The sequence below is a fragment of the Schistocerca americana genome, chromosome 7, assembly GCF_021461395.2.
Source record: "Schistocerca americana isolate TAMUIC-IGC-003095 chromosome 7, iqSchAmer2.1, whole genome shotgun sequence".
Classification (NCBI taxonomy): domain Eukaryota; kingdom Metazoa; phylum Arthropoda; class Insecta; order Orthoptera; family Acrididae; genus Schistocerca; species Schistocerca americana.
In genome coordinates, this window is record NC_060125.1 from 393,604,085 (window position 1) to 393,629,794 (window position 25,710).

At 42.1% G+C, this 25,710-nt stretch overlaps 1 protein-coding gene across 1 annotated transcript in view; it reads left to right on the top strand.

Moving 5' to 3' along the window:
- Positions 1–25,710, top strand: part of LOC124621816 (probable E3 ubiquitin-protein ligase HERC1) — a 766,600-nt gene that overhangs the window by 262,845 nt on the left and 478,045 nt on the right. The gene's annotated exons all lie outside the window — the stretch shown is intronic.

The window sequence follows — 25,710 nt, forward strand, 5'->3', positions numbered from 1 at the left end:
ATGTAGAGTACAAAGTCTTTCTGTAACAGGACTCCATGCATTATCTAACTGGAAACTGCCTTCCCGATTGATGGGATGGATATATGTGTGTGTGCGCGAGTGTATACCTGTCCCTTTTCCCCCCCCTAAGGTAAGTCTTTCCACTCCCGGGATTGGAATGACTCCTTACCCTTAAAACCCACATCCTTTTGTCTTTCCCTCTCCTTCCCTCTTTCCTGGTGAAGCAACCTTGGGTTGCGAAAGCTTAAAATTTGTATGTTTTTTATCGTGTCTATCAACATACCATCGCTTTCTCGTTTGGTAAATTACAGTATCTTTGTGTGTGTGTGTGTGTACGTGTGTACGTGTGTGTGTGTGTGCGCGTGTGTGTGTGTGTGTGTGTGTGACCCATTCTTGAGTACTAAACATGTGTCTGGAATACCCACATGTTGGCTGAAAGGAAGACACTGAAGCAATTCAGAGGCATGCTGCTAGATCTGTTGCCTGTTACTATTCTTCCCTCCCCTCTGGGGACACCCATTTGAATTCACAAATCATCTCCATAACACTCATGTGTTGATCAAACCCATTGGCAACAGATCTAGCAGCATGCCTCTGAATTGCTTCAATGTCTTCCTTTCATCCGACCTGTGGGTATCCCAGACATGTTTAGTACTCAAGAATGGGTCACACAGGTGTTCTAAATGCAGTCTCCTTTGTAAACGAGCTACAATTTCCTAAAATTCTCCCAATAACCCAAAGGTGACCATTCGCCTTTCCTACTACCATTCTTTCATGCTCTTTCCATTTCATGTCACTTTGCAACATTACACCTGGATATTTAATCGACATTACTGTGTCAAACAACACTATACTAATGCTCTATTCAAATTTTACAGGATTGTGTTTCCTACTAGCCTGTCTTAACTTACATTTTTTTTCCATTTAGAACAAGCTACTATTCATCACACCAACCATAAATTCTGTGCAAGTCATCTTGTATTCTCCTACAGTCACTTAACAGTGTCACCTTCCTGTACATCCCAATGTCACCCGCAGACAGCTAAAAATTGCAACTCACCCTGGCAATCAGTTTGTTTATGTGCATAGATAATAAGACCAGTCCTTTTGCATTTTCCTGGAGCACTCCTGTTACCATTGTCTCTGATGAACACACTCCATTGAAGACATCATACAGTGTTATAGTACTTAAGAAGACTTCGTATCACTCACAAACCTGGGCACCTAATCCATACATTCGGACTTTCGTTAACAGTTTGCTGTGGGACACTGTGTCAAACACTTTCTGAAAACCTAGATATATGGAATCTACCTGTTGTCCTCCATCCATGATTTGCAGGATATCGTGTGAGAAAAGAGACAGCTGAGTGGGGCTTAAATGATGCTTTCTAAATCCACGCTGTGTTGTGGACTGAAGCTTTTCTGTCACAAGAAAACTGATTATATTTGAACTCATAATATGTTGGAGAATTCTGTAGCAAACCGATGTTAAGTATATCAGTCTGTAATTATGCAGGTCCATTCTTTTATCCTTCTCATATGTAGGGGGCACCTGTGCTTTTTTCCAGTCACTTGGGACTTTGCACTGGGTGAGAGATTCACGATAAATACAATGTAAGTAAGGGACCAGTGCCGAAGAGTAATGCCTGTGACGTAATTAGGATTCCATCCAATCCTGGCACCTTATTTGTTTGCAACTATTTCAGTTGCTTCTATACACCAGGGGTGCGATGGTCAAACAATGGAATATCTGTATGATCTTCTTGTGATCTTCTTCATCTTCATCATATTCTTCTTCTTCTACGTGATCAGGCCCAGTAAACCGCATGCTGCTACAAGTTTCCTCCTCCATTGTATTCTGTCCACTGCTGCTATCTGCCGTCTGTCCACATCTGTTGATGCTTGGTTTAAATCTTCATGGAGGCCATCCCTCCAACGTCTCTCACTGGAGTCTCTTTATTTCTGTAGGTGTGAAATCCAGGGGCTTCCGAGATCATCTGTGATCTTCGATCCAGGCCACATGGCCGGCGCAATGCATTCGTTTGGCTTTGACAGTTCCTGCGATATTGTGCTGCTGGTATAGTTCCTGGAGCTCTTGGTTGTGTCTGATCCTCCATTCCCCTGTGTCGCATCCAGAACCAGACCGAAGACCTTCCAAAGCACTTTTCTCTCAAAAATGAGGAGCTAATGGAAGTCCTGTTTCCAGATACTCCATGTCTCACAGCCATATAGAACAACAGGCTGGGTCACAATTTTGTGTAGTCGAATCTTGAATTGTCTGGAGAGATATCTGGACCGATGCAGTTGTGCTAGGCTGTGGTAAGACAAGTTTCCTGCTTGTATTTTGGCATTCATTTCTGCTTCACATGACGAGTTCTCAGTGAAAAGTGCCCCTAGGTATTTAAATTCATGCACTCTCTTGTAGGACTGGTCTCCCACCTGCAGTGATTGTAGATGACGAGAAGTCTAACTTTGACCACGCGTCATAACGAGGTACTGTGTCTTGGCTCCGTTTATGTTTAGCCCAAATTTTGCTGGCAGCCTCCTTTAGTGCTCTGGTCATTTGCTCCAACTCCTCTTCAAACCTATAGAGTAAACAGATGTCGTCTGCATAGGCTAAGTATGCCAGTCTCTTTCCTTCGATTTCCATCCCTTTGTTCTCTTGGAAGGTCTCACGTATGATCTTTTCGAGGGCACAGTTGAACAGGATATGGGACAACCCATCTCTTTGCCTGAGTCCTGTCACAATTTCAGATTCCTCAGTGAAGCGATTTACCATCTTCACCTTTGCACATGTTTCACTCAGACAGATCTTTATCAGATTTATGAGTTTCTCTGCCATTGCAAACTCCCTTAAACAGCTGAGCAGGCTCTTGCAATGTATAGAATTATAGGACACCTTAAAATCAATCTTGTGAGAATGATTTCTTAAACACAGAATTTTTAACTTCAGCATTCCTTTTGCTGTCTTCTGTTGCCACACCAGACTGGTCAAAGAGTGACAGGATATAAGCCTTTCTCCCATGTAGCATTTTATGTAGAACTAAAATTTTCTCAGGTTTTCAGCAAGATCTATCACTAAGGTATGATGGAGGAAGTTGGTGTATGCTTCACACAGTGATCTTCTTACAGACACAATTAGTGCTACAAAATTTTGCATGTTGCTTATTTGCGCATTCCTTTTTGAACCGTGAGTGCAACCAACTCAGCTTTTTCAGCATTTTCCTAGTCTGATGAAAGACAATAAAAGAAAAATTATGGCCCATATTTCAAACTTTTGGAACTCTTGTTATCAATCAGCCGGTGGAAATATGACTGACTGAACCCTCTATTAATTAGGATGTTGATTTCCAGTTAGATAGTGCTGGGAATCATGTCATAGAAAAACTTTATCCTCTATGCAGCCAGCGTAGTTTGCAATTTTACTGCATGAAGTTTGAGGACATGCTTAGCAGCACACAGACTTGCAGGAGACACTTCTGTGCTCTATTGGTGCATGTTGAATAACAAATGGGTATAGTGAGAATGTACTTAATTCATTAGATAATGAAGTAGAGGCTACTGGCATTTTCTGTGCCTTTGACTTTGTGAATCACAGTGTTCTCTTGAGTAAATTAAATTATTATAGTGTCACTGGCAGTGCTGCAAAATAGTTAGAGTCTTACATAACTAACAGGAAACAAAGGGTGTTGTTCGAAATACCTGTGAAGTAAGCAATCAGTCTTCATCTGATTGGAAACTAATTAAATGCGGTGTTCCTCGAGGTTCCATCTAGGGTCCTTTGCTTTTTCTTGTGTACATTAATTATCTCTTGTCTGTTACATTGCCAGATGCTAAATTTGTTTTGTTTGCAATAAGTAGCAAGTCAAGCACAGATTTAGAAATGGTCACTAATCAAAATCTCACTGACATTAATAAATAGTTTAAAGCTAATTCACTGTCATTAGACTTCGAAAAGACCAACGATATGCAGCTCAGAACCGGTAAGAGATTTCCTTCCATCGTGTGTACAATATATAAAGACATACAGATTGAAGAAATTGACGGTGTTGAATTCCTATGATTACAAGTGATAATATATTCAGTTGGGAAGGGCAGAATTGCTGAAGCACCCAAACAAGTTTGTATTTGCAGTGAGAATGATATCAGATGTAGGAGATACAAATATAAAAACTTGCATACTTTGCTTACTTTCATTCTATTATGTCAAGCGGGATCATATTCTGGGGTAACACATCAAACTGAGCAAAAGTTTTTAGTGCGCAAAAGTTTGTAATAAGAATCATTTGTGGTGTAAATTCGAGAACATCTTGTAGAAACCTGTTCAAGGAACTTGGCATTCGAACTACTGCGTCTCAGAATATTTATTCCTTGATGAAATTTGTTTCAAGTAATGTGTGTGTATTTCCAACCAATGGCTCATTACATTGTATCAATACTAAGAATAGGAACAATCTACAGAAAGACCTAAAATCATTTACCTTGGTCTGAAAAGAGGTACATTATTCAGGAACACACATTTTCATTTAATTGTCACCAACCATTAAAAACTGGTGTTCAGATAAAGTACAGTTTAAACAGTTTGAAAGACTTTTTGATAGGTAACTCCTCCTTCTCTATAGATGAATATCTTAACAGGGACTATTAGAACAGCTTTAGTAAAAGTGTTTGTTAGATTTCAGTTTTGACAGCATTTGGTCACAACAATCAAGATTAGGTATTTTGCGGATGACAAATTTATTAAACATTCATAACAATGTTTCATTACGATAGCGTATTAATTCTGTAAATATTAGCAGATCCAGTTTACTATAATGTATTCACATATTTTGACAAATGATGAAGGTAGTGAGTATTATATTCAATTGTTTTATGTTTTTATGTTATACTTTCTGATTAGTTCCACAGAAATGAGAATCATCTCATTTTTGGGTCTGTAGAATGAAAACTGAATCTAATCTAGTCTAATCTATGCAAGCAGCAGCTTATTTTGAAATTGGAGATCTCAGTGTACCTTTACTAGTAGATATTGGAAGATGTCCAGTAGAATGTGTGCCAGAATATTGCTGCAGTAAGTTAGTGACATCAGCACTTTGCCTAAAGTTTCATGGAGCACAGTTTTACTGTTTGTGAATTTCCTATATTGGTTGTCAGGATATCAGCACTTTCTAGTGACCTACCCAATCCTCTGTGCAACATCAGTCTTTTGTAACCTCCTGAATCTGCTATGTCACATCTTAAGTTCTAGTTCATCCATGTTGCTAGAAACCTCAAGCAATAAGTTGTGCGTTGTTGTCCCATTGTATGTCTTTCTCAGAAACAACTATGGACTAGAACACAGACACTTACAAACTTTCAGAATGACCCTCACATTTGCGCTGTGAATGTATATTGTTTTTATTACCTTCCTCATACTTGGTTGATATATATAGGGAAGGTGGTTTGGGGATTTCATAGGGATGAACTAACAGGTTACGAAGGTTAGGTGGACGGCGGAAAGACACTCTTGGTGGAGTGGGGAGGATTTCATGAAGGGCAGGATTTGAGGAAGTCGTATCCCTGCTGGAGAGCCACATTCAGAGTCTGGTCCAGTCCCGGAAAGTATCCTGTCACAAGTGGGGCACTTTTGTGGTTCTTCTGTGGGGGATTCTGGGTTTGAGGGGATGAGGAAGTGGCTCTGGTTATTTGCTTCTGTACCAGGTCGGAAGGGTAGTTGCGGGATGCGAAAGCTGTTGTCAGGTTGTTGGTGTAATGGTTCAGGGATTCCGGACTGGAGCAGATTCGTTTGCCACGAAGACCTAGGCTGTAGGGAAGGGACCGTTTGATGTGGAATGGGTGGCAGCTGTCATAATGGAGGTACTGTTGCTTGTTGGTGGGTTTGTTGTGGACGGACGTGTGAAGCTGGCCATTGGACAGGTGGAGGTCAACGTCAAGGAAAGTGGCATGGGATTTGGAGTAGGACCAGGTGAATCTGATGGAACCAAAGGAGTTGAGGTTGGAGAGGAAATTCTGGAGTTCTTCTTCACTGTGAGTCCAGATCATGAAGATGTCATCAATAAATCTGTACCAAACTTTGGGTTGGCAGGGCTGGGTAACCAAGAAGGCCGCCTCTAGGCGACCCATGAATAGGTTGGCGTACGAGGGGGTCATCCTGGTACCCATGGCTGTTCCCTTTAATTGTTGGTATGTCTGGCCTTCAAAAGTGAAGAAGTTGTGGGTCAGGATGAAGCTGGCTAAGGTGATGAGGAAAGAGGTTTTAGCTAGGGTGGCAGGTGATCGGCGTGAAAGGAACTGCTCCATCGCAGCGAGGCCCTGGACGTGCGGAATATTTGTGTATAAGGAAGTGGCATCAATGGTTACAAGGATGGTTTCCGGGGGGTAACACATTGGGTAAGGATTCCAGGCGTTTGAGAAAGTGGTTGGTGTCTTTGATGAAGGATGGGAGACAGCATGTAATGGGCTGAAGGTGTTGATCTACGTAGGCAGAGATACGTTCTGTGGGGACTTGGTAACCAGCTACAATGGGGCGGCCGGGATGATTGGGTTTGTGGATTTTAGGAAGAAGGTAGAAGGTAGGGGTGCGGGGTGTCAGTGGGGTCAGGAGGTTGATGGAGTCAGGTGAAAGGTTTTGCAGGGGGCCTAAGGTTCTGAGGATTCCTTGAAGCTCCGCCTGGACATCGGGAATGGGGTTACCTTGGCAAACTTTGTATGTGGTGTTGTCTGAAAGCTGACGCAGTCCCTCAGCCACATACTCCTGACGATCAAGTACCACGGTCGTGGAACCCTTGTCCGCCGGAAGAATGACGATGGATCGGTAAGCCTTCAGATCACGGATAGCCTGGGCTTCAGCAGTTGTGATGTTGGGAGTAGGATTAAGGTTTTTTAAGGAGGATTGAGATGCAAGGCTGGAAGTCAGAAATTCCTGGAAGGTTTGGAGAGGGTGATTTTGAGGAAGAGGAGGTGGGTCCCGCTGCGACGGAGGACGGAACTGTTCCAGGCAGGGTTCAATTTGGATGGTGTCTTGGGGAGTTGGATCATTAGGAGTAGGATTAGGATCATTTTTCTTCGTGGCAAAGTGATATTTCCAGCAGAGAGTACGAGTGTAGGACAGTAAATCTTTGACGAGAGCTGTCTGGCTGAATCTGGGAGTGGGGCTGAAGGTAATGCCTTTGGATAGGACAGAGGTTTCGGATTGGGAGGAGGTTTGGAGGAAAGTTTAACTACTGAATTAGGGTGTTGTGGTTCCAGAGGGAAGGAGGTAAGTCTTTCCGCTCCCGGGATTGGAATGATTCCTTACCCTCTACCTTAAAACCCACATCCTTTCGTCTTTCCCTCTTTCCTGATGAGGCAACAGCTTGTTGCGAAAGCTTGAATTTTGTGTCTATGTTTGTGTTTGCTTGTGTGTCTATAGACCTGCCAGCGCTTTCGTTTGGTAAGTCACATCATTTTTGTTTTCAGATATATTTTTCCCATGCTGAATGTTTCGCTCTATTATATTAATATCATTAATTTGAACCCAACAATTACGTTTGTTATTGTGACTGTTGCACTTCGAAATCTTTCCTGTCGTCTTATTTTCTCTTTGTGTTTTTGCCAGTAGTTTCACTTTGTATTCTCCTTCTCCTTTTTACCATAATCTGTTATACAATTTTATCCTGCTTATATACACTCAATAATACGTAACCCACTTCCAAACCATAACCAAAAAAAAATATTTTTTTTTGCCGCTTTCAACACTACCGCTGCTATAAAATCCACCGTTTCTAGTTCACAAACAGTTCCTTTCACCTTTTAAACAACCATGTCGGCTATTTTTAATAACTTTTGCTTTATTTCCATTTCCGTTCTTCCCACATCACTGATAATTTTTAGTCGCTTCCCACAGGTTTTAACGTCATTATTTCTTCGTCAGACAATTGTTAGCCTCATTTTCATAATCTGCCACCACAAAACCACTCTCTTTAATACATTACACGCAGTTTTTTCGAAATTTTCCCGAATTTCTCCGTCCTTTAACGTGTTTTGGCGGCAACACAACCACCTAACCTTCGTGCACGTCATTGTCTACCAACCCAAGTCCAACATAGCCCAGCTGTAACCAACACCTTTTCGCCTTTTTCGCACCAGATCTCCAGTTACTTTCCAGTTCACCTTTATCTCTCCCCATATATTTTTATTTTCACTTGCATTTCAGCCTCATGTTACACTTTCCACCTTCTAATACCATGTCACCCTCACAACACCCCCACAACGACCCCATTAAGTTTTATTTACATTCCCTCCGCAAACATTCCTTCGCCCTAGCCAGATTATGCTCCCATATTCTATTTTCTCAGGCTTGTCTGACATTTGGCATTACCCCCAAAGGCCTCACACTAAAAGTTCCCATCTCTGGCTGCAACCCTTCTTTCCATCAGTCCCTATACCAGTTCCAAACTGAACAATCCATTGCCCTCACCCACCTAATCCTTCACCTACACATCAACTCAGCCAATGAACACACCCGTCAACTCCTATCCTTAATAAAAGTCCTTAATCTTTCCTCTCCCACATCCACACCGGCTGTTCAGAGCATCCTCCTACAGGCCAACCGTAAATTAGAACAGCATGCCACCCTCCACCTCAAAAAACTATCCGATCTCCTGTTTTCCCACCTCCGGAAACGCAACTCACTCACCCTTCACAACCTTTCCAGCAAACCTCAACCTCCTCTCATTGCACACAAACCCAGTCTCTCCCATCTACTCAATCTCCCACTTCCAACTCCACTCCCTCCAAAACCTCAAAATTCCAATCAACACAATCTGGAACCACAACACCCTAATTCAGTAGTTAATCTTTCCTCCAAACCTCTCTCCCAATCCGAAACCTCTGTCCTATCCAAAGGCCTCACCTTCAGCCCCACTCCCAGATTCAACCAAACAGCCCTCGTCAAAGATTTACTGTCCTACACTTGTACTCTCTGCTGGAAATATCACTTTGCCACGAAGAAAAATGATCCTAATCCTACTCCTAATGATCCAACTCCCCAAGACACCATCCAAATTGAACCCTGCCTGGAACAGTTCCGTCCTCCGTCGCAGCGGGACCCACCTCCTCTTCCTCAAAATCACCCTCTCCAAACCTTCCAGGAATTTCTGACTTCCAGCCTTGCATCTCAATCCTCCTTAAAAAACCTTAATCCTACTCCCAACATCACAACTGCTGAAGCCCAGGCTATCCGTGATCTGAAGGCTGACCGATCCATCGTCATTCTTCCGGCGGACAAGGGTTTCACGACCGTGGTACTTGATTGTCGGGAGTATGTGGCTGAGGGACTGCGTCAGCTTTCAGACAACACCACATACAAAGTTTGCCAAGGTAACCCCATTCCCGATGTCCAGGCGGAGCTTCAAGGAATCCTCAGAACCTTAGGCCCCCTGCAAAACCTTTCACCTGACTCCATCAACCTCCTGACCCCACCGACACCCCGCACCCCTACCTTCTACCTTCTTCCTAAAATCCACAAACCCAATCATCCCGGCCGCCCCGTTGTAGCTGGTTACCAAGTCCCCACAGAACGTATCTCTGCCTACGTAGATCAACACCTTCAACCCATTACATGCTGTCTCCCATCCTTCATCAAAGACACCAACCACTTTCTCAAACGCCTGGAATCCTTACCCAATGTGTTACCCCCCGGAAACCATCCTTGTAACCATTGATGCCACTTCCTTATACACAAATATTCCGCACGTCCAGGGCCTCGCTGCGATGGAGCAGTTCCTTTCACGCCGATCACCTGCCACCCTAGCTAAAACCTCTTTCCTCATCACCTTAGCCAGCTTCATCCTGACCCACAACTTCTTCACTTTTGAAGGCCAGACATACCAACAATTAAAGGGAACAGCCATGGGTACCAGGATGACCCCCTCGTACGCCAACCTATTCATGGGTCGCCTAGAGGCGGCCTTCTTGGTTACCCAGGCCTGCCAACCCAAAGTTTGGTACAGATTTATTGATGACATCTTCATGATCTGGACTCACAGTGAAGAAGAACTCCAGAATTTCCTCTCCAACCTCAACTCCTTTGGTTCCATCAGATTCACCTGGTCCTACTCCAAATCCCATGCCACTTTCCTTGACATTGACCTCCACCTGTCCAATGGCCAGCTTCACACGTCCGTCCACAACAAACCCACCAACAAGCAACAGTACCTCCATTATGACAGCTGCCACCCATTCCACATCAAACGGTCCCTTCCCTACAGCCTAGGTCTTCGTGGCAAACGAATCTGCTCCAGTCCGGAATCCCTGAACCATTACACCAACAACCTGACAACAGCTTTCGCATCCCGCAACTACCCTTCCGACCTGGTACAGAAGCAAATAACCAGAGCCACTTCCTCATCCCCTCAAACCCAGAATCCCCCACAGAAGAACCACAAAAGTGCCCCACTTGTGACAGGATACTTTCCGGGACTGGACCAGACTCTGAATGTGGCTCTCCAGCAGGGATACGACTTCCTCAAATCCTGCCCTTCATGAAATCCTCCCCACTCCACCAAGAGTGTCTTTCCGCCGTCCACCTAACCTTCGTAACCTGTTAGTTCATCCCTATGAAATCCCCAAACCACCTTCCCTATATATATCAACCAAGTATGAGGAAGGTAATAAAAACAATATACATTCACAGCGCAAATGTGAGGGTCATTCTGAAAGTTTGTAAGTGTCTGTGTTCTAGTCCATAGTTGTTTCTGAGAAAGACATACAATGGGACAACAACGCACAACTTATTGCTTGAGGTTTCTAGCAACATGGATGAACTAGAACTTAAGATGTGACATAGCAGATTCAGGAGGTTACAAAAGACTGATGTTGCACAGAGGATTGGGTAGGTCACTAGAAAGTGCTGATATCCTGACAACCAATATAGGAAATTCACAAACAGTAAAACTGTGCTCCATGAAACTTTAGGCAAAGTGCTGATGTCACTAACTTACTGCAGCAATATTCTGGCACACATTCTACTGGACATCTTCCAATATCTACTAGTAAAGGTACACTGAGATCTCCAATTTCAAAATAAGCTGCTGCTTGCATAGATTAGACTAGATTAGATTCAGTTTTCATTCTACAGACCCAAAAATGAGATGATTCTCATTTCTGTGGAACTAATCAGAAAGTATAACATAAAAACATAAAACAATTGAATATAATACTCACTACCTTCACCATTTGTCAAAATATGTGAATACATTATAGTAAACTGGATCTGCTAATATTTACAGAATTAATACGCTATCGTAATGAAACATTGTTATGAATGTTTAATAAATTTGTCATCCGCAAAATACCTAATCTTGATTGTTGTGACCAAATGCTGTCAAAACTGAAATCTAACAAACACTTTTACTAAAGCTGTTCTAATAGTCCCTGTTAAGATATTCATCTATAGAGAAGGAGGAGTTACCTATCAAAAAGTCTTTCAAACTGTTTAAACTGTACTTTATCTGAACACCAGTTTTTAATGGTTGGTGACAATTAAATGAAAATGTGTGTTCCTGAATAATGTACCTCTTTTCAGACCAAGGTAAATGATTTTAGGTCTTTCTGTAGATTGTTCTTATTCTTAGTATTGATACAATGTAATGAGTCATTGGTTGGAAATACACACACATTACTTGAAACAAATTTCATCAAGGAATAAATATTCTGAGACGCAGTAGTTCGAATGCCAAGTTCCTTGAACAGGTTTCTACAAGATGTTCTCGAATTTACACCACAAATGATTCTTATTACAAACTTTTGCGCACTAAAAACTTTTGCTCAGTTTGATGTGTTACCCCAGAATATGATCCCGCTTGACATAATAGAATGAAAGTAAGCAAAGTATGCAAGTTTTTATATTTGTATCTCCTACATCTGATATCATTCTCACTGCAAATACAAACTTGTTTGGGTGCTTCAGCAATTCTGCCCTTCCCAACTGAATATATTATCACTTGTAATCATAGGAATTCAACACCGTCAATTTCTTCAATCTGTATGTCTTTATATATTGTACACACGATGGAAGGAAATCTCTTACCGGTTCTGAGCTGCATATCGTTGGTCTTTTCGAAGTCTAATGACAGTGAATTAGCTTTAAACTATTTATTAACGTCAGTGAGATTTTGATTAGTGACCATTTCTAAATCTGTGCTTGACTTGCTACTTATTGCAAACAAAACAAATTTAGCATCTGGCAATGTAACAGACAAGAGATAATTAATGTACACAAGAAAAAGCAAAGGACCCTAGATGGAACCTCGAGGAACACCGCATTTAATTAGTTTCCAATCAGATGAAGACTGATTGCTTACTCCACAGGTATTTCGAACAACACCCTTTGTTTCCTGTTAGTTATGTAAGACTCTAACTATTTTGCAGCACTGCCAGTGACACTATAATAATTTAATTTACTCAAGAGAACACTGTGATTCACAAAGTCAAAGGCACAGAAAATGCCAGTAGCCTCTACTTCATTATCTAATGAATTAAGTACATTCTCACTATACCCATTTGTTATTCAACATGCACCAATATAGCACAGAAGTGTCTCCTGCAAGTCTGTGTGCTGCTAAGCATGTCCTCAAACTTCATGCAGTAAAATTGCAAACTACGCTGGCTGCATAGAGGATAAAGTTTTTCTATGACATGATTCCCAGCACTATCTAACTGGAAATCAACATCCTAATTAATAGAGGGTTCAGTCAGTCATATTTCCACCGGCTGATTGATAACAAGAGTTCCAAAAGTTTGAAATATGGGCCATAATTTTTCTTTTATTGTCTTTCATCAGACTAGGAAAATGCTGAAAAAGCTGAGTTGGTTGCACTCACGGTTCAAAAAGGAATGCGCAAATAAGCAACATGCAAAATTTTGTAGCACTAATTGTGTCTGTAAGAAGATCACTGTGTGAAGCATACACCAACTTCCTCCATCATACCTTAGTGATAGATCTTGCTGAAAACCTGAGAAAATTTTAGTTCTACATAAAATGCTACATGGGAGAAAGGCTTATATCCTGTCACTCTTTGACCAGTCTGGTGTGGCAACAGAAGACAGCAAAAGGAATGCTGAAGTTAAAAATTCTGTGTTTAAGAAATCATTCTCACAAGATTGATTTTAAGATGTCCTATAATTCTATACATTGCAAGAGCCTGCTCAGCTGTTTAAGGGAGTTTGCAATGGCAGAGAAACTCATAAATCTGATAAAGATCTGTCTGAGTGAAACATGTGCAAAGGTGAAGATGGTAAATCGCTTCACTGAGGAATCTGAAATTGTGACAGGACTCAGGCAAAGAGATGGGTTGTCCCATATCCTGTTCAACTGTGCCCTCGAAAAGATCATACGTGAGACCTTCCAAGAGAACAAAGGGATGGAAATCGAAGGAAAGAGACTGGCATACTTAGCCTATGCAGACGACATCTGTTTACTCTATAGGTTTGAAGAGGAGTTGGAGCAAATGACCAGAGCACTAAAGGAGGCTGCCAGCAAAATTTGGGCTAAACATAAACGGAGCCAAGACACAGTACCTCGTTATGACGCGTGGTCAAAGTTAGACTTCTCGTCATCTACAATCACTGCAGGTGGGAGACCAGTCCTACAAGAGAGTGCATGAATTTAAATACCTAGGGGCACTTTTCACTGAGAACTCGTCATGTGAAGCAGAAATGAATGCCAAAATACAAGCAGGAAACTTGTCTTACCACAGCCTAGCACAACTGCATCGGTCCAGATATCTCTCCAGACAATTCAAGATTCGACTACACAAAATTGTGACCCAGCCTGTTGTTCTATATGGCTGTGAGACATGGAGTATCTGGAAACAGGACTTCCATTAGCTCCTCATTTTTGAGAGAAAAGTGCTTTGGAAGGTCTTCGGTCTGGTTCTGGATGCGACACAGGGGAATGGAGGATCAGACACAACCAAGAGCTCCAGGAACTATACCAGCAGCACAATATCGCAGGAACTGTCAAAGCCAAACGAATGCATTGCGCCGGCCATGTGGCCTGGATCGAAGATCACAGATGATCTCGGAAGCCCCTGGATTTCACACCTACAGAAATAAAGAGACTCCAGTGAGAGACGTTGGAGGGATGGCCTCCATGAAGATTTAAACCAAGCATCAACAGATGTGGACAGACGGCAGATAGCAGCAGTGGACAGAATACAATGGAGGAGGAAACTTGTAGCAGCATGCGGTTTACTGGGCCTGATCACGTAGAAGAAGAAGAATATGATGAAGATGAAGAAGATCACAAGAAGATCATACAGATATTCCATTGTTTGACCATCGCACCCCTGGTGTACAGAAGCAACTGAAATAGTTGCAAACAAATAAGGTGCCAGGATTGGATGGAATCCTAATTACGTCACAGGCATTACTCTTCGGCACTGGTCCCTTACTTACAATGTATTTATCGTGAATCTCTCACCCAGTGCAAAGTCCCAAGTGACTGGAAAAAAGCACAGGTGCCCCCTACATATGAGAAGGATAAAAGAATGGACCTGCATAATTACAGACTGATATACTTAACATCGGTTTGCTACAGAATTCTCCAACATATTATGAGTTCAAATATAATCAGTTTTCTTGTGACAGAAAAGCTTCAGTCCACAACACAGCGTGGATTTAGAAAGCATCATTTAAGCCCCACTCAGCTGTCTCTTTTCTCACACGATATCCTGCAAATCATGGATGGAGGACAACAGGTAGATTCCATATATCTAGGTTTTCAGAAAGTGTTTGACACAGTGTCCCACAGCAAACTGTTAACGAAAGTCCGAATGTATGGATTAGGTGCCCAGGTTTGTGAGTGATACGAAGTCTTCTTAAGTACTATAACACTGTATGATGTCTTCAATGGAGTGTGTTCATCAGAGACAATGGTAACAGGAGTGCTCCAGGAAAATGCAAAAGGACTGGTCTTATTATCTATGCACATAAACAAACTGATTGCCAGGGTGAGTTGCAATTTTTAGCTGTCTGCGGGTGACATTGGGATGTACAGGAAGGTGACACTGTTAAGTGACTGTAGGAGAATACAAGATGACTTGCACAGAATTTATGGTTGGTGTGATGAATAGTAGCTTGTTCTAAATGGAAAAAAAATGTAAGTTAAGACAGGCTAGTAGGAAACACAATCCTGTAAAATTTGAATAGAGCATTAGTATAGTGTTGTTTGACACAGTAATGTCGATTAAATATCCAGGTGTAATGTTGCAAAGTGACATGAAATGGAAAGAGCATGAAAGAATGGTAGTAGGAAAGGCGAATGGTCACCTTTGGGTTATTGGGAGAATTTTAGGAAATTGTAGCTCGTTTACAAAGGAGACTGCATTTAGAACACCTGTGTGACCCATTCTTGAGTACTAAACATGTCTGGGATATCCACAGGTCGGATGAAAGGAAGACATTGAAGCAATTCAGAGGCATGCTGCTAGATCTGTTGCCAATGGGTTTGATCAACACATGAGTGTTATGGAGATGATTTGTGAATTCAAATGGGTGTCCCCAGAGGGGAGGGAAGAATAGTAACAGGCAACAGATCTAGCAGCATGCCTCTGAATTGCTTCAGTGTCTTCCTTTCAGCCAACATGTGGGTATTCCAGACACATGTTTAGTACTCAAGAATGGGTCACACACACACACACACACACACGCGCACACACACACACACGTACACACGTACACACACACACACACACAAAGATACTGTAATTTACCAAACGAGAAAGCGATGGTATGTTGATAGACACGATAAAAAACATACAAATTTTAAGCTTTCGCAACCCAAGGTTGCTTCACCAGGAAAGAGGGAAGGAGAGGGAAAGACAAAAGGATGTGGGTTTTAAGGGTAAGGAGTCATTCCAATCCCGGGAGTGGAAAGACTTACCTTAGGGGGGGGAAAAGGGACAGGTATACACTCGCGCACACACACATATATCCATCCCATCAATCGGGAAGGCAGTTTCCAGTTAGATAATGCATGGAGTCCTGTTACAGAAAGACTTTGTACTCTACATAGTAGGGCAGGTCCTGCAATTTTACTGTGCAACAATGGAGAGCACCCACAGCAGTGCACAGACTTGCAACAGACCAACATGTGCTCTAGCAATGCCTGGACAGTAGCAAATGGGTACAAGATTTTAAACAGGAGAGCTCACAGTACTTTCATCAGTATGTAGCTGTAGATGGTGACACATCTCTGCCTCACAATACACTGGCAGATTGTTAGTAACATCTGGCAGTTTGTCCAGAGCTTTACAGAACAATCTTCATGTCGTGAAATTTTTAAATTTCTCAGTAAAATTGTGATTTGTGCATGAAGCTTGAGCCATATACTGTGATTCGTTTTTGTTCAATTTTAATTAATCCATTTGATGTACACAGAAAATTAATATGTCTTATAACACTACTACGTAACATGAAGTTGGTCAGAAGACAATGTAGTCAGCTACGAGAATGTAGCCGTACAGATGTACAGTTGAACCTCACTTAACAAACACCTCCCACACTGCACAATTTGCGTAGCAAACAAAACAAATTGTAAAAAAAGACTTGCTTAATGAGCAATGTTTTGCATAATGAGTGACGATGATTTAGTGTGATGTCACGAGCCATTTGCGTGCAGCGGGAGAAATGTTCAACAATATGAAGAGCTTTCATTGTCAGCAGCAGTGTATGAACAATGTCTTTAGTACGTACTGCAGTCTGGGTTTAGCGCTCTTTCTGCTACCATCTTAGTGTAGCTTGTGATCACACATTTTTTTCTAAACTTATGTTCACACAGTGTTTCTTTGTGTGCAAATTTTAATAACCTTCATAGAAATGTTCCAAGGATAAAGCCGCAAGCAAATGACCATAAGAGAAAGGAAATTATCTTAGAAGTGAAACATAAAATCACTGAAAATCATTGTGAGTGTTGCTTATTTAGCATGACCATGTAATCGGTCACATCAACTATTTGCACTAACTGCAAGAACAAGGACAAGATTAAGGAAACAGGCACTTCAAAGGGAGTGATAAGAGTACCTAAGCAACGGTTTCATATTCTGGACGATGTCACTTTATACGGATAAATGGAAGGAATTGCAAGGTGACACTGTTAACAAGAACATCATTTGTGCGAAGGCAAGAATGATTCTCGGCAACCTTGTTAAGAAGACACCAGGGTCATCAGTGGCCGAAGGAAGTCTAAGGGAAGCCGGAGGTGGTTCAAGAAGTTAAAAAGAAAAACTGGCATCCACAGTGTGAAGCACTGTGAAGCAGCCAGCTCTTACACAAAGGCAGCTGACAACTTAATCAGCAACTTCAAGATGCTTGTAGATTTTGAGGGTTATCTGCTGAAGTAGGTTTTTAATTGTGATGAGATGGGTCTATTGTGGAAACACATGCCAAAGCGTACCTTTATAACAGCAGAGGCGAATGCATTGCCGGGTCACAAGTAATGACAGACCATCTCGCACTGCTATTCTGTGCCAATGCAGGCGGTGATTTGAATATCAACTGGCTGTTTGTTTACCATTCAGAAACTCCATGAGCCTTCAAGAAGTGTACAGTCCAGAAGAGCAGGTTAAATGTGATGCGGAAGTCCAACAACAAGGCTTGGGCGACACATATTATTTTTTTTTTTTTTTTTTTTTTTTTTTTTTTTTTTGTGATTGGACCATCAAAGCGTTTGGTCCTTCGGTGAAAAAATATTTTCTTGAGACGAATATGCCATTCCATTTTTGCTTGTTATGGACAACACTCCTGCCCATTCTCCAGGCCTACAAGACCATCTCCTTAAAGAATTTCAATTCATCGAGATCCAATTTCTCCCTACCAACACCAATTCGTTACTACAGCCTACAGAAAAGCAGATTATTTCCAACTTTAAGAAGTTCTATCCTAAAGCAATCTTTGAGCATTGCTTTGAGTTTACTGAAGCTACTAATCTCACTCTCAGAGAGTTTTGGAAATATTACTTCAACATCATTGCCTGCATCAAGATGACTGAAATGGCATGGGAAGGGGTTACTGCTAAAACTCTCACATCTGCTTGAAAGAAGCTTTGACTGGAGTACGTTGTTGAATGGTACTCTGAGGCAGTACCTGTGCAGTCTTTAGTCAACGAAAGTGCCTCTCTGGCCAAGAGCATGGGACTGGAAGTGGATAATAATGATACTGAGGAGCTTGTAAAAAATCACAACTAAGAAGTGAACAATAGTGAGCTTTAGGAGTTGCAGTGTGTTTCACAGCAGTAAGTTGTGGAGAGGAGTTCTTCTTCTTCTTCAGAGGAGGAGGAGGTGGTAACAGCAAAGCAGCAATCTTCTGGCACAATAAGAGAAATGATGACAGCATGGGAATCGGTTGCATTGTACACTGAGAATCATCACCCCAATAAAGCAGTGGACATGCGTGCTACAAATTTATTTGACGATAATGCTGTGTATCATTTTTGCCAAGTATTGAAGTATCGACAGAAACAAAGGACTATGCAAAGCTTCCTAGTAAAAAAGAATTAGTTGTGTATCATGAATAATAAAATACATAATACTGTTTGTATAATTTTTCTTCTAATAAATGGCAGATAAAACTTCTAGTACTTTATCTGCATGGAATCCATTATCGTATTTAACATTAGTTTATATGGGATAAATTGATTCACTTAAAGAGTGTTTTGCAATACGAGTATGACTCTGGAACAAATTATGCAAGGTATGTGAAATTTAAAGATCTGAAGGGGGATTCATCTGAAAACTACAAAAGACCTCAGTTTTGTTTATGACTCAAGTATTCAGTGAGTTGTTGTCTTTCGTTCTGAAAAATAAATGGAGCTAAGAAAGGAGTAGTTACTGTGAAGAAATGATGAGATGGAAGAAACTGATGTAAATTAAGGCCAGGTTATCATTTAGGATGCATGGGCAGAATATTTATAAAAGCAACACACAATATCCTGTTGCAGAGAATACTCATGATAGTCATGACCATGTGCCACCCGGTTTCTTCCCCCAGACATCAGTTACTAAGAACTCCGGACATGGGAACTTGCACTACAACATGCCCTTGGTTCTCGCCACCCACCTGGCCTCCAATTACATTAGTTTCTTCCATCTAAGCATATCTTCACACTGACTACTCTTTTCTTCGATCCATTTTAGTTTTCTACAGCTTTCATTTTATGACCTGTCTACTTTTCGCCCCCCCCCCCCCCCCCCCTCCCACCTTTATCATATACAATGCACTTAGCTTTTCGCTCATATTATCTCATGCACAATGTTTTAGCAGTAATCTCTTCCTTGCATAGTAACCCTGTCTTCCACCTTTAAGCTCTCATCCTTTCAAGACTCATCTGGTGCAGTCCCCAATAATCAGTCTTTCCTCCCCATCGCATCCTTTGACATGAGGTTTTGGGTGACTTTTCCAAACTCCACTCCTTTTCCTAAGCCTCTCAGTCCTTTTCCTTCACCCCTGTTCCTTCCCCTTCAGCCCTTCTGCCAGAAGGAGCCACTGGCAGAAGCAAAACCTCTTTTCTTATGAGTGTGTGCCATTGCTTAGGGAGTAGGGTTTTTATCTACCCAATTACACTACAACATCTTGCAATGATATTACGGCTTACAATCATACAGCTATCTTCACGTAAGTGTTTTACAGTGATCATTCATAGTGGACATTGCTAACTTTATAGTACAAATTGGCATGGAGGTGCATGCGCATGGGTTACTGCTGCAAGAGTGCTGTCTCTTGAGTTTAGTGCCCTCTTTGAATATTGCTTCATCTGTGGTGCAGTCACAAGTGTAATTATGATATTGCAAGTGCCCTCTCTGTTGAGATGAGGGCCCATGAAGTTAAAATTTGTGTGTCAACAAATAAAATTAATTGTTGCCATTTCTGTCTTTAGATGTAAAATGCTTTCTTTCTGAAGATATTAAGGGATCAGGTCACAAACTTTACTCAGTTGAAAGATGAAACACAGCAGCTGGTATCTGGCAGAGGAGCTGGGATCAACATAAAACTCTGGCCAAGAAAGCCCTCACATAGGTTTTAAGTTTCAGATGCATTCCAACAAACCAAAAGAAAATACAATATCATGAAAAGGAAAGTTGCTACTCACCATATAGCAAAGATGTTGAGTCACAGATAGGCACAGCAAAAAGACTGTCACAAATAAAGCTTTCAGCCCATAAGGCCTTCATCAAAAATAGACCACACACACACACACACACACACACACACACACACACACACACAAATAACTGTAGCATACCATCTAAAAACTGATCCCAACCTTATAATCCTACCTGCAGACAAAGCCTCCATCACTGTTGTTTTGTACCACAAGGATTACCTGGGAGAAGGACTCTCCTAGCTGTCAGATACTTCCACCTACAAACCTTGCCACAGTCACCCCATTCCAGAAAACCAGCAGGACCTCCAGTCACTACTCAAATCCTTAGGCCCATCCCAGAATCCATCCCTGGAGTCCACCTCTCTGCTCACTCCTACCACTCTCCACACTCCTACGTTCTACATGCTTCCTAAAATATATAAACCAAACCACACAGGACACCCCACTGTGGCCAGTTACTGTGACCCCACTGAAAAACTCTCTGCTCTCGTAGACCAACACCATTAACCTATTACCTGGAACCTATCATCCTATATAAAAGATACCAACCATATCCTCTACCAACTCTCCACAGCACCGTCCCTTTAACATAGGGTGCCCTGCTCGCCACTATTGATCCCACCTCCCTTTACACTAACATCCCTAATACCCACGGCATTACTGATATTTAACACTACCTTCAACGCCAGATGGGTTCCAAACCATCAACCTCCTTCCTAGTCACCATGACCAACTTTGTCCTAACCCACAAATACTTCTCCTTTGGAGGCACTACCTACAAACAAATACGAGATATAGCTGTGGGCACCCGCATGACACCATCCTATGCCAACCTATTCATGAGCCATCTAGAGGAATCCTGCCCATACACCCAGAATCCTAAACCCCTCATATGGTTCAGATTCACTGATGACATCTTTGCGATCTGCATCGAGGGGGAGGACACCCTATCCACACTCCTCCAGAACGTCAGCAACTTCTCACCCAGTTGCTTCACCTGGTCCTACTCAACCCAACAAGCCACATTCCTAGACGTTTACCTCCACCTCAAAGATGGCTACATCACTACCTCTGTCCACATCAAACCTACTAACCATCAGCAATACCTCCACTTCGACAGCTGCCATCCATTCCATACTAAGAAGTCCCTTCCATACATCCTAGCCACTCGTGGTTGTTACATCTGCAATGACGAGCGGTCCCTCTCGAAAAATACTGAGGGTCTCACTGAAGCCTTCACAAACAATAATTATCCTCCCAATCTGGTACAAAACAAATCTCTTGTGGCTTATCTTTCTGGTCTCCCACCACCTCCCAAAGTCCCACTGTCTGGCCACAGAAGAGCATTCCCTTGTAACTCACTACCATCCAGGACTGGTGGAACTGAATTACATTCTCTGCCAGGGTTTCGACTACCTCTCGTCATGCCCTGAAATGAGAAACACCGTGCCCACTATCCTTCTCACACCTCCCATAGTGGTATTCTGTCATCCACCAAAATGACACAATACACTCATCCATCCCTACACAACCCCTGCTCCCAAACCCATATATCATGGTTCATACCTTTGTAATAGACCTAGATGCCAAACCTGTCCCATACATCCTCCAACCACCACCTACTACAGCCCGGTCACAAACATCACCTACCCCATCAAAAGCAGGGCTACCTATGAAACCAATCATGTAATCTACAAGCTAAGGCGCAACCACTTTGCTGCATTCTATGTGGGCATCACTAGCAACAAGCTGTCGGTCCACATGAATGGCTATCGACAAACTGTGGCCAAGAAAAATTGGACCAACCAGTTACTGAGCATGCTACGAACATGACTTCCTTCATTTCTCAATGACTGCTTCACAGCCTGTGCCATATGGATCCTCCCCACCAACACCAGCTTTTCTGAATTGCATAGGTGGGAACTTTCCCTACAATATATCCTACACTCCCATAAGGAGTTTGAAGGATATATCCCGTAAGGAGTTTGAAGGAGTTTTTGTGTAATGTGGTTCTGTCAATTAAGTACACTCAGGTTCTAATGATGGAACAACAGTATTCCCAGCTTGCAACAACAAAGTGGTGATCCCAACATGATATACCTGCGTAGTATCAATGGATTAATGACCATTTACAGGAGAGATTTGCAAAATGACTTATGTGAACCCCACTGTGTCACGATTGGCAGGTCGATAGACACACAAACAAACACAAACATACACACAAAATTCTAGCATTCGCAACCAACGGTTTGGTTCGTCAGGAAAGAGGGAAGGAGAGGGAAAGACGAAAGGATTTGGGTTTTAAGGGAGAGGGTAAGGTGTCATTCCAATCCTGGGAGCGGAAAGACTTACCTCAGGGGGAAAAAAGGACGGGTATACACTCGCACACACAGACATATCCATCCGCACATACACAGACACTAGCAGACATTTGTAAAGGCAAAGAGTTTGGGCAGAGATGTCAGTCGAGGCGGAAATGCAGAGGCAAAGATGATGTTGAATGACAGGTGAGGTACGAGTGGCGGCAACTTGAAATTAGCGGAGATTGAGGCCTGGTGGGTAACGGGAAGAGAGGATATATTGAAGAGCAAGTTCCCATCTCCGGAGTTCGGATAGGTTGGTGTTGGTGGGAAGTATGCAGATAACCCGGGCGGTGTAACACTGTGCCAAGATGCGCTGGCCGTGCACCAAGGCATGTTTAGCCACAGGGTGATCCTCATTACCAACAAACACTGTCTGCCTGTGTCCATTCATGTGAATGGATAGTTTGTTGCTGGTCATTCCCACATAGAAAGCTTCACAGTGTAGGCAGGTTAGTTGGTAAATCACGTGGGTGCTTTCACACGTGGCTCTGCCTGTGATCGTGTATACCTTCCGGGTTACAGGACTGAAGTAGGTGGTGGTGGGAGGATGCATGGGACAGGTTTTACACCAGGGGCGGTTACGAGGGTAGGAGCCAGAGGGTAGGGAAGGTGGTTTGGGGATTTCATAGGGATGAAGGTTAGGTGGACGGCGGAAAGACACTCTTGGTGGAGTGGGGAGGATTTCATGAAGGATGTATCTCATTTCAGGGCAGGATTTGAGGAAGTCGTATCCCTGCTGGAGAGCCACATTCAGAGTCTGATCCAGTCCCAGAAAGTATCCTGCCACAAGTGGGGCACTTTTTTGGTTCTTCTGTGGGTGGTTCTGGGTTTGAGGGGATGAGATTTTAGTAGTTAATGAGATATGCAGTTTTGCCTTGGCATTACTTTTATTCCCATGTTTAAATAGGTATGGTGCAAGTGCACAGATTAGAGAGATGGAGTGGTACAATATCTTGGCAACAGTCCACTTTATCATTATCAAGTATAATGATGTGCGGATGTGAGAAACATATTTAATAGAGTATCAGAGAATGGTGGCTAACTGCTGACATTTAAAATCAAGGTATGTGTCACAAATAAGATGAACTACAAAACTACAAACATAATAAATAGAAAAGTGATGAAGAATTCAAGAAGTGTTTGTGAAACACGAAATGGAAAGATGTACACATCATCATTGGTGTCAGTAAAAATTACACTCATGGTAAAAAAAAAAAAAAAAAAAAGCAGAACAGCTTGGATGACTGGAGATATGATGTTCATATTCAAAGCACATGTACATTAATATGTTCTACAGAAATGATTAGCATTTGAACTATGTTGGCCCATGGGTTGCAGGTCAACATCAATATCATGATGCAAAATGTGACTCTGGCACTCGTTGTCGCTATAAATCGGAGGTAAAGTATCAGTGTGACTTGAGCAGACCTGCAGGATACCTTGTAGATGAATGCACGAACCATATCATCAAATCAGTGAGTTTGAAAGAAGGCACATTATTGGCTTGGGAGAATGTGTGCATCAATCCAGGAAATAGCTGCCCAAGTAGGACGAAGTGTTTCGGCAGTGCAACTGGTATGTGCAGAATGGTTCACAGAAGACCATGGAACCACCCCCCACCCCCACCCCACCACAATATTCAGATTTGTGGGGCATTTGGATGTCTCAGTGGCCTACGAATGTGGAGGCAGACATACTCGTAATGGAGGATTCCGTCAACCACATATGATAATCACAAGGGGAACCACTTATTGTGCACAAAACACATTGTAACCCCTTCACATCTGTGCCTGCCATCTGAGAACAAGTAATGAACTCGCTGAAACATTGTGTGTCATCCCCCAACACTGGTTAGAGACAAGCGGCGGCTGGCCTATGGAATTGTTGTCCCACGCCCAGGCTTCCATTAACATGTGGACATGACTGGCATTGCATTGTGTTAGCACATTACCCAAGATGACCATTGTTGGAGAGTAGATAGTGGTGAAGGGAAATCCGAGAGTACAGCGGTACGTCACAGATATGCTGCATCATCATACTACATGTTACTGCTCATGCGAGAATATCATGACCATTTGCATGAATGGTGCACCCCAAGGTTCTAGTTTGAGTCCTCTGTTGTTTCTGACATGCATAAATGATCTCTCACTTCGAGTTTTCCAGATTATATGAATATAGGGCAAAAGTGTAGTATCTGTCCACTTCCTCAAAAGACAGTTAGCGAAATATTCAAAAACGTTAACAGGTGGTTGAAACCAAATAGATTATCCTTGAATTTTGAGAAGACTCGGTACATACAGCTCAATGGTTTCCATAGACTTAACAAGCTATGCAAATAGTTTTCTCAGGCAATGAGATACGAGCAATAGAAACTGATAAATTGTTTGGACTAGAGATAGACCTAGAATTAATGAAGTGCCGTAGTTCTACTACACTAGCAGAACGCATGATTACTTGTATAGAAGTTTTAAAAATGAAGAAAGTTTTCAAGGAAACACAAGCACAAAAAGAAGTCAGACACATGAGTACATGTGTAGTCAAACAACAAGCGAGACCATGTTAAATCTCATGTAAATAATGTGTCAGAATTGAAGACCAAATCTAAGAACTTTCTGGTGGGCTACTTCTGCTACTCCATTGAAGAGTAACTTCAGAGAACCTCTTAAATTAATGTTTTTAGGTTATTTTATAATTAGTGTTATCACTGTGAATAAAATAATCTTTTGTATTGTTATGTAATTTCATTACATTACACTGAAATGAAAGACAATGTACATCTTCGACTTCTCTTCACGTCCCAGACATGCGCAGACAACAGCGTGCCTATCTCCCTCCCTCTCTCTCCCTCTCTCTCTCTCTCTCTCTCTCTCTCTCTCTATATATATATATATATATATATATATATATATATATATATCTCACTCACACACACACACACACTGATCTGCATGGTGTTAATTCTCTCTCTCTCTCTCTCTCTCTCTCTCTCTCTCTCTCTCTCTCTGTAAGACACTTCTTTTTTTCCTTTGTGAAACATGTAGATTCTTTGTCTATATATTGGCAGCAAATATTATGAACAAATCTTAGTCTTCAGTTAGTGATGTGAATGTTTGATGTTAGTGCTTTGTCTGGACCCTTTCCAACAAATAATGGTCATACACCACATTGCATAATGGCAGTAAATTGTAAACTGTTGTTGTATTA